The sequence below is a fragment of the Myotis myotis genome, unplaced genomic scaffold, assembly GCF_014108235.1.
Source record: "Myotis myotis isolate mMyoMyo1 unplaced genomic scaffold, mMyoMyo1.p scaffold_m19_p_1, whole genome shotgun sequence".
Lineage (NCBI taxonomy): Eukaryota > Metazoa > Chordata > Mammalia > Chiroptera > Vespertilionidae > Myotis > Myotis myotis.
This window is the reverse complement of record NW_023416313.1, coordinates 94,253,708-94,264,579: the sequence shown is the minus strand read 5'-3', so window position 1 is coordinate 94,264,579 and position 10,872 is coordinate 94,253,708.

The window sequence follows — 10,872 nt, the reverse complement described above, 5'->3', positions numbered from 1 at the left end:
TCTCCCTCGGACAATGTAGTTGCTCCCTTAGCAGCTATTTTAAGCTTTATTTTAACACTGAATATTTAATTATAATTCTGTTGCCATGCATTTCCTCCCCTCATCTAAATTCCTGAGGTATCTTTCTATAGCAACCAGCAGTAACAGACACATAGTAGGTATTCAGTAAAACTTGAATGAATAAAAGGGAATAAAAGCCAAAGAGAACACTTAAAATTAAGGAGGGAACACAAGGAAGATTGCATGGAGGTGTGGGGAAAGCAAGGTGGGGATTGGGTTACAGGATAGTTAACAAGGTTATGTGCTCTCTTGACAGTGGTTATTTCAAAGGTGCTTTAACCTAGATGCACAGAAACAATGAACAGGGCTTGCTTAAAGCAAATACAAGGTGTTTTTGGTTTTTTTTATAAGGAAGATACTAGTATATGGCTGGGGCATGACCACCCACTATCACCTGTCCAGTTAGGAATTTATGATCAGATCACCCTGTGAGGATACTTTCTTTCATAGAATCCCCTTTTCCATCCACATTTCCCCTTTTGGTCATAAATCAATCCAAATGAGCAACCTTTTGGACTAATAATGTGGTCTCACAGAACTACAAAGGCCCATTCCTAGGGAGTCCTCACTATCAACATTTTCTTGTTGCCCATTGGGGAGGGGGTAATACTGCAACCACGGGATCTTAGTTGAGGCTGAATTTTCCTAAAATGCAAAGGTCAGGTAAATGGAAGGTAGTTAGGTCTTATGGCCTTCATTGTGAAAAAAACTGAGTCATTTCTATCCAGTGAACTGGTGCAGATTCCTGAGTTTGGCCTCCTATCTCATTTTTTCTGTATTTGCATCTAGTATAACTTTTACATAAGCTATGAAGAGTATTAACAATCATCTTATATGTGTTCAGTAATCATAAACCATTGAACTATATAGAAAAACTCAAAGTACAGGAGTAACTATTATTATGACTAATATCACTAGTAGACAGGTGAGAACAACCAAACAAAATGAATTCTGAGTTCATTATCAATCCATAGGTATACAGACCTTGTCAATGTCTTAAGACAGTTGTTTATCTCTGATATCAACGGCTTCTCATTCTAGAGGAGTCTTTGATGTCCGTTGTAGGCAGAGGTAAGTTTCAGAGACAGGAGCACATGCCCATTTGCCTGATAAAGTCCCATCCAATGAAGCTGTAGAATATTTTCTTATTTTATGTTCTTTCGAAAAAAATAATATCTAAAGTCTCTTTTTATTTTTTTAAATCTTTATTGTTCAGATTATTACAGTTGTTCCTCTTTTTTCTCCCCATAGCTCCCCTCAACCTGGTTCCCACCCCACCCTCTTCCCTTACAACCGCCACCCACTGTCCTCATCCATAGGTGTACGATTTTTGTCCAGTCTTCCCACACCCCCCACATCCTTTCCCCCCCCTCAAAGAATAGTCAGTCCACTCCTTTTCTATGCCCTGATTCTATTATATTCACCAGTTTATTCTGTTCATCAGATTATTTATTCACTTGATTTTTAGATTCACTTATTGATAGATGTGTATTTGTTGTTCATAATTTGTATCTTTACCTTTTTCTTCTTTCTCTTCTTAAAGGATACCTTTCAGCATTTCATATAATACTGGTTTGGTGGTGATGAACTCCTTTAGCTTTTTCTTATCTGTGATGTTCTTTATCTGACCTTCAATTCTGAATGATAGCTTTGCTGGGTAAAGTAATCTAGGTTGTAGGTTCTTGGCATTCATTACTTTGAATATTTCTTGCCACTCCCTTCTGGCCTGCATAGTTTCTGTTGAGAAATCAGCTGACAGTCATATGGGTACTCCCTTGTAGGTAACTGTTTTTCTCTTGCTGCTTTTAAGATTCTCTCTTTGTCTTTTGCTCTTGGCATTTTAATTAAAATGCTCTTGGCATTTTAATTATCATGTGTCTTGGTGTGGTCCTCTTTGGATTCCTTTTGTTTGGGGTTCTCTGTGCTTCCTGGGCTTGTAAGTCTATTTCTTTCACCAGGTAGGGGAAGTTTTCTGTCATTATTTCTTCAAAGAGGTTTTCAATATCTTGCTCTCTCTCTTCTGGCACCCCTATAATTCGGATGTTGGTAGGCTTGAAGTTGTCCCAGAGGCTCCTTACACTATCTTCATATTTTTGGATTCTTTTTTCTTTTTGCTTTTCTGGTTGGGTGTTTTTTGCTTCTTCGTATTTCAAATCTTTGACTTGATTCTTGGGATCCTCTTGTCTGCTGTTGGATTTCTGTATATTATTCTTTATTTCAGTCAGTGTATGCTTAATTTCTAGTTGGTCCTTTTTCATATCCTCGAGGGTTTCACTAAATTTATCGGCAGTTTCTAGAAAATTCTTGAAAAACCTTAAAAGTGTGGTTTTGAACTCTATATCCAGTAGTTTGCTTTCCTCCATTTCTGTCATTTGTGACCTGTTTCTTTGTCTCCAAATTTGGGCTGCTTCCCTGTGTTGATAGAGTGGCTTTCTGTGCTAGGTGTCCTATAGGGCCCAGTGGCTCAGCCCCCCCCCCCCAATTACCTGAGGTAGACACTCTTGGTGCACCCCTTTGTGGGCTGTGTGCACAGTCTGGTTGTAGTTAAGCCTTGATTGTTGTAGGTGTCACTGGGAGGAATTGACCTCCAGGCAATTGGCTGTGGGAATCAGCTGTGTCTATGGTGGGAGAACTTCTGAGCTGGAGACACCCTTCTGGGGCAAGACTTGCTTCAGTGGGGATTTGGTGCTCACTGAGTCTGCCCCCTGGGTGTGTCCCTTATGGATCTGAGGAGTTGTAATCTGGATGGTCCCACTCTGACCAGTAGGTACTCTGGCTCTTGGATCTCTAAGGAGGTGCTAATTTAGCCTCTGCCTGAGGCTACCCAGCAGGAGCTATGGAGAGATCTGCAGATTCCTATTCTTTGTTTGGGGTTTGGAGATGCCCAGATGAGGCCCAGCTGTGAAGTAATGCAAGCTGCTGTGGGCCTTTGACCTTCTTTTGGAAGTTCTGGGTTTCTCTGATTCAGCTGCAGTTTGTTAGGTAATTTTCAGGTTGCAAAGGGCCAGGCCTTTCATATGCAAAAGCCTCTGTGCACAGCTTGGGTGGGGTGGGGTCTCAGGGGATCAACAGGGCGGAGCAAGCAGCTATGGCTGATCCTCAGTCCTGCCCTAAGAGGCCCCGTGTCTCAGTGTCCCTTGGTAATCGCTGCAAGCACGTCTGAGAGAAAGCCGCCCTTGAGTTCTGCCTGATGCCAGACAGTCCAGTTTCTCCCCATATGTCCCCAGAGACTAGCCCGGAACTGGAGTTCAGAGCAGTCGGGAGCTTGTGTCTCCCTCCCAATTGAAAAAAACAACCGTGTCCTCAGCCACCAGCCCTTTCCACGTCTGCTCCATACCTCTGCACTTTACTTCTGCACCTCCTCTGAGTCTCAGTGCTTTTCTCTTTTCTTCTAGTTGTAGAATTTCCACTCAGCCAGCCTTCCTGTGGTTCTGGATGATGTCCGTTTTGTCTTTTAGTTGTATTTTTGAAGTGGTTGTGATATCTAAAGTCTTTGTCTCCTGGGAGCTCACTGTAAAAGGGAACAGTTACCAACTTGCATTTTCTCTAAGTGACTTTATCACACTTGGCAATAGTGTAATATGTCTCCTTTCAATAAAGTCAGCTAATAAATTACTTCATCTAAGTCCAGCTTCAATGTACTATGAGGCATAAAGGAGTGCAAAAACCGAAAAATGGGGATCCAGGGAGCAGGGAAGAACCAGGTGGCTGTCTTGGGTTTCCCATAGCCCTGACTACTTTTTAAATTTATGAACATTGTTTATTTATACAATATACCCTAGAAGTTTTCATCACTTATTTTACAATACTCCCCATGCAATTTCTAATCTTTCGAGGTGTTCCAGAACATCTTCTGAAACACCACAGAGTTCTTCCTACATATATTGTGATTTTAACCCTTAAAAGCTCAATTTCTAATGAAAACTAAAGAAGTAAGCAATTTGCATTCTTTAGGTTGGCAGATATATGAAGATATTTTACATTCTCTAGAAACATATTTCATGGACATAATTATCAACATGGACTTATTTTTATAAAACCCAGGAAAAGTAAACACATGTCTGTTTTATGTAAACCAACACTAAAGCTACATTTTATTTACTAAGGATTTACCTTAGATCATGTGAACTTGAAAAGCATTTGAGTTAGTTTCTGTATTTCTGAGAGTTTTAGAATATCCAATCCTTAAAAGTACCCGCCTTTAAGTTTATTTTAACAATACCATCCTGAAGTAGAAAATTACCTCGCATTTACAACATACATATATAGACATACTAGTATACAGATAGACATAAAGAGCAGTTGGATCCAAATTTTGTTTTGGAGGCCTTTTACAATTTACATCTGTCCTTGATAAGTCAAGTTCCAAACAGTCTTTCCCATTTTTAAAATAAGGACAGCCATTTAAAAAATTATCTTTATTATTGAAAGTATTAGAGATGTTCCCCCCCCCCCCATTGAACCCCTCCACCCAGCTCCTGCCCCCTCACCCCTTTTGGGTGTATCCATGTGTGTGTCATGGGTTATGCATATATGCCTATAAATTCTTTGTTGAATCTCTTTCTAGCCCCTTTCCCCCTTCTCTCTGAGAAGAGTCAATCTGTTCATGCTTCTATGTCTCTGGATCTATTTTGTTCATCCGTTAATTTTGTTCCTTAGATTCTACATATGAGTGAGATCATGTGATAGTTGTCTTTCTCTGACTGGCTTATTTTGCTTAGCATAATACTCTCCAGTCCCTCCACTCTGTCTCAAAGGGTAAGAGATCCTTCTTTTTATTACAGGTACATAGTATTCCATGGTGTAATGTACCACAGCTTTTTTATCCACTCATCTTCTGAAGGGCACTTGGACTATTTCCAAATCTTGGCTATTATAAATAACACTGCTATGGACAGGGGGGTGCATACATTCTTTCTGATTGGTGTTTCAGCTTTCTTAGGATATATTCCTAGAAGTGGCATCACTAGATCAAATGGCAGTTCCATTTTTAATTTTTTTGTGGAAACTTCGTTTTCCCTAATGGTTGCACAGTCTGCATTCCCACCCGCAGTGCACTAGGGTTCCTTTTTCTCCACATCCTCACCAGCACTTGTCATTTGTTGATGTCTTGATCGCAGGTGTGAGATGGTACCTCATTGTCCTTTTAATTTGCATCTCTCTGATGATTAGTGACTTTGAGCATTTTTTCATATGTCTCTCTCTTTTTAAAAAATATATTTTTATTGATTTCAGAGAAGAAGGGAGAGGAGAGATAGAAATATCAACGATAAGAAAGAATCATTGATTGGCTGCCTCCTGCATGCCCCCAACTGGGGACCGAGCCTCAACCCAGGCATGTGCCCTGACCAGATCGAACCCGGGCCCCTTCAGTCTGCAGGTCAATGCTCTATCCACCGAGCCAAACCAGCTAGAGCTTTTCATGTGTCTTTTGGCCATTTGTATGTCCTCTTTGGAGAAATGTCTATTTAGGTTCTCTGCCCATTTTTAAATTGGATTGTTTTCCTTTTGTTAAGTTTTATGAGTTCCTTATATATGTTGGAAATTAACCCCTTATCAGATGTGTCATTAGCAAATATGTTCTCCCATACAGTGAGCTCCTTTTTCGTTTTGTTGATGGTTTCTTTTGCTGTGCAGAAGCTTTTTAGTTTGAGGTAGTCCCATTTGTTTATTTTTTTTCCTTAGTTTCCTTTGCCCTGGGAGATGTATCAGCAAACATATTGCTATGAGATATGTCTGAGATTTTGTTGCTTATGGTTTCTTCTAGGATTTTTATGGTTTTATGACTTATGTTTAACTATTTTATCCATTTTGAGTTATTCTTGTGTATGGTGTAAGTTGGTGATCTAGTTTCATATTTTTTGCGTGTATCTGTCCAATTTTGCCATCATTTATTGAAGAGACTGTCCTTACTCCATTGTATCCTCTTGTCTCCTATATCAAATATCAATTAAACATAATTAATGACTTAGGTCCATTTCTGGATTCTCTGTTCTGTTCCATTGATTAATATGGCTATTCTTATACTAGTAGCAGGCCGTTTTGTTTACAGTGGCTTTATAGTATGTCTTGATATCTGGTATTGTGATCTCTTCTACTTCTTTCTTCTTTCTCAAGATTGCTGCAGCTATTTAGGTCTTTTCTTAGTTCCATATAAATTTTTGGAGTATTTGTTCTAAATATGTGAACTATGCCATTGCTATTTTGTTCTTGTTGTTGTTAATCCTCACCTGAGGATATTTTCCCACTGATTTTATGAGATAGTGGGAGGGGCGGGGAGACAGAGAGAGAGAGAGAGAAACATTCACATGGATTGGTTGCCTCCACACATGCCTTGCCCAGAGCTAGGGATTGAGCCTGCAACAAAGGTCCATACCTTTGACTAGAATCAAATGTGGGACCTTTCAGTCTGAGGGCCAATGCTCTATCCACTGAGCCAAACTGGCTAGAGCTGCCATTGCTATTTTAATAGGGATTGCATTGAATCTATAGATTGCTTTGGGTAGTATGGACATTTTAATGATGTTAATTCTCCCAATCCATGTACACGGTATATGCTTCCACTTGTTTATATCTTCTATCTTGTTTTTCATTGTCCTGTAGTTTTCTGAGTACAGGTCTTTTACCTCCTTGGTTAAGTTTATTCCTAGGTATCTTAATTTTTTTTGTTGCAATGATAAATAGGATTTTTTTTAAAGTTTCTCTTTCTGAGACTTTATTATTGATGTATAAAAATGCCATCAATTTCTGGGTGTTAATTTTGTATCCTGCTGCTTTGCTGAATTCATTTATTAAATCTAGTATATTTTTTTGATGAAGTCTTTAGGGTTTTCTATGTGCAATATCAAGTAATCTGTGAATAATGATAGTTTTACTTCTTTTTTTCCAATTTAGATGCCTTTTATTTTTTCTTCTTGTCTGATCATTGTGGTTAGGACTTCCAGTACTATGTTGAATAAGAGTGGTGAAAGCAGGCATCCATGTCTTGTTCCTGTCCTTACGGGGAAAGGGTTTTAGTTTTTGCCCTTAGAGCAGTGGTTCTCAGCCTTCTGGCCCTTTAAATACAGTTCCTCATGTTGTGACCCAACCATAAAATTATTTTCGTTGCTACTTCATCACTGTAATGTTGCTGCTGTGATGAATCATAATATAAATATCTGATATGCAGGATGGTCTTAGGCAACCCCTGTGAAAGGGTCATTCAACCAACAAAGGGGTCGCGACCCACAGGTTGAGAACCACTGCCCTAGAGTATGATGTTGGCTGTGGGTTTGTCATATGTGGCCTTTATTATATTGAAGTATGATCCCTCTAGTCCAGCCATGGGCAAACTACGGCCTGCGGGCTGGATCCGGCCCGTTTGAAATGAATAAAACTAAAAAAAAAAAAGACTGTACCCTTTTATGTAATGATGTTTACTTTGAATTTATATTAGTTCACACAAACACTCCATCCATGCTTTTGTTCCGGCCCTCCGGTCCAGTTCAAGAACCCATTGTGGCCCTCGAGTCAAAAAGTTTGCCCACCCCTGCTCTAGTCCAACCTTGCTGAGAGTTTTTATCATAAACTAGAGGCCCAGTGCATGAAATTGGTGCACTGGAGGTAGGGGGTCCTTCAACCCAGCCTGTGCCCTCTCACAGTCTAGGAACCCTCAGGGGATGTCCAACTGATGGCTTAGGCCCACTCCCCTTCAGGCCTAAGCCATCAGTCAGACATCCTTAGTGCTGCCAGAGTGGCAGGAGAGGCTCCCGCCACCACCACTACTCTTGCCAGCCATGATCCTGGCTTCTGGCTGAGCAGCGCTCCCACTGTGGGAGTGCACTGACCAATGCTCCTGCATTGAGAGTCTGCCCCCTGGTGGTCAGTGCGCATCATAGCAACCAGTCGTTCCACCGTTGGGCTGAAACTTGCTCTCTGACATCCCCCAAGGGGTCCCAGATTGCATGAGGGTGCAGGCCAGGCCGAGGGACCACCAGTGCACAATAGGAGTCGGGGAGGGATGTGGGAGGTTGGCCAGCTGAGGAGGGACTGCAGGAGGGCTCCAGGGTGTGTCTGACCTGTCTCGCTCAGTCCCAATTGGCCAGACCCCAGCAGCAAGCTAACCTACTGGTCAGAGCATCTGCCCCCTGGTGGTCAGTGCACATCATAGCAACTGGTCCACCGTCGACTATCTGCCCCCTGGTGGTCAGTGCATGTCATAGCGAACAGTTGAGCGGCCTTAGCATATTATTAGCATATTATGCTTTGATTGGTTGAATGGCCGACCGGCTGATCAGACACTTAGCATATTAGGCTTTTATTATATAGGACTAGGGGCCCGGTGCACGAAATTCGTGCACTGGGTGTGTGGGGGGGGAGTGTCCCTCAGCCCAGCCTGCCCCCTCTCACATACTGGGAGCCCTCAGGCGTTGACCCCCATCACCCTCCGATCGCCTGATCGGCCCCTTGCCCAGGCCTGACGCCTCCGCCAGAGGTGTCAGGCTTGGACAGGGGACCCCCATCTCCCCCCGATCACTGGCTCTGGCCCCCACCCAGGCCTGAGGCCTCTGGCCCAGGAATCATGCCTGGGCAGGGGACCCCCATCTCCCTCTGATCGCTTGCTCCACCCCCCGCCCAAGCCTGACGCTTCTGACCCAGGCTTCAGGCCTGGGCAAGGGGACCATCATATCCCCCCAATCCCCGGCTCCGCCCCCCACCCAGGCCTGATGCCTCGGCCAGAGGAGTTGACCCTCATCACCCTCCGATCACCAATCACCGGATCGGCCCCTTGACCAGGCCTGAGGCCTCCGGCAGAGGTGTCAGGCCTGGGCGGGGGACCCCCAGCTCCCCGCGGTTGCAGGCTCTGCCCCTGCCCAGGCCTAACGCCTCTGGCCTAGGTGTCCAGCCCAGGCAGCGGGGACCTGCAGTGGCAGCGGGGGGCGCCGCGATCGTGGGCTTCGCTTTAGGCCCAGGCAAGGGACCCCTAGTTCCTGGGACTGCCAGCTTCGACCGTGCCCAGCTCCCATCGCTGGCTCCACCCCTACTTCCTGCTATCACTGGCCAGGGCGGCAAAGGCGCCTGATTCTCCGATCATGGCTGGGGGGCAGGGCCGCCTTTGCCCTGCCCCCCAGCTCTTAGCTCCCCCCTGGGTTTCTGATCACTGTCAGTGGCAGGGGGCTTCTTCCTGCTTTCCCTTTCGCCTCCCTGCATTGTGCCTACATATGCAAATTAGCCGCCATCTTGTTGGCAGTTAACCGCCAATCTTAGTTGGCAGTTAATTTGCATATAGCCCTGATTAGCCAATGAAAATGGTATCGCCGTACGCCAATTACCATTTTTCTCTTTTATTAGTGTAGATGTTTGATGGATTTTGTCAAAAGCCTTTTCTGTATCAATACGGTCACCTGATTTTTATCTTTTATTTTGTTTATGTAATGTATCACATTTATTGATGTGATTATTGTACCATCCTTGCATCCCAGGATAAAACCCACTTGATCATCGTGAATAATTTCTTTATATATTGCTGGATCTGATTTGCTAATATTTTGTTGAAGATTTGGGCATCTATGTTAATCAGGGATATTGGCCTGTAATTTTTGTTCTTTGTCATTGTCTTTACCTGGTTTTGGAATTAGGATAATGCTGGCCTCATGAAAAAGAGCTTGGAAGTATTCCTTCCTTTTGAATTTTTTTTTGGAATAGTTTGAGGAGAATAGATGTTAGTTCTTCTTTGAATGTCTGGTAAAACTCCACTGGAAAGCTGTCCAGAAGGACAGCCATTTTTTAATACCTCAAAGAATTGGGTTGATACCTAAACAACATCATAGGCTGATCCATTTATCTAAATACTCCCCCTCTTTCTTTGTAACTCTTTTTACATGGTTCACTTTAGCTTAGGGCAGTGGTCGGCAAACTCAATAGTCAAGAGAGTCAAATATCAACAGTACAACGATTGAAATTTCTTTTGAGAGCCAAAATTTTAAAACTTAAACTCTATAGGTAGGTACATTGTTATTAACCTACCTATATAGTTTAAGTACTGTTGCTATTTGGCGCCTTCCCTGCACTGCGTATCCCGCGCCCGCCTGTGCCGTGTCTCCCATCGCCCAACCGACCAACACCCCCCACTTCTTCTAACGCCACTTCTTCAAAATAGACTCGCCCAGGCCGAAAGCCGACTTCTGCACACGGGCCACGAAGTTTCAATCGCACTGTACGTGCACGACCGCACGTGGTATTTTGTGGAAGAGCCACACTCAAGGGGCCAAAGAGCCGCATGTGGCTCGAGAGCCACAGTTTGCCGACACTGGCTTAGGGGGAAAAGCCTATTTTAAGTTCTGAGACAGTCTCTAATAGTGCACAACACCCCCCCTCACCCCGCCAATTCATTCTGCCTAATTTTGTACCCAGCTTTTTCTAATTGTGTGCACAAAAGATTAATTTAGAAGTATCATAGGATCCTAATTTTGGCTATCTTAGTATTAATAGGAAATTGTTGGTGGGGCTTGTTGGCCTCAGAGTCATGATTTCCTGTGTTAATATTGAGATTTGTAGAGTCTGAACGAACTTCTAAGAAAAATCAGCCTTTACGTTCACCTTTCAGAAGGGCCATAATTCTGTGGTTATCCCTACAGGGCTGATTTATGCCTTAGAAGAAAATTCTTCCTCAGGCAACCCACAAAGTTTCTTAGTCACCTAAGAATACCTGAGCAAAGACCAGCGAGAGCTTATTAGACACTGCTGGAGCCAAAACTCTTTCCAGTGCACAGGTCCTTCTCTTTGGATGAACTCATTCCAGGGCACCCTGCCCTTCTCTCAGGGGTTTCCGTG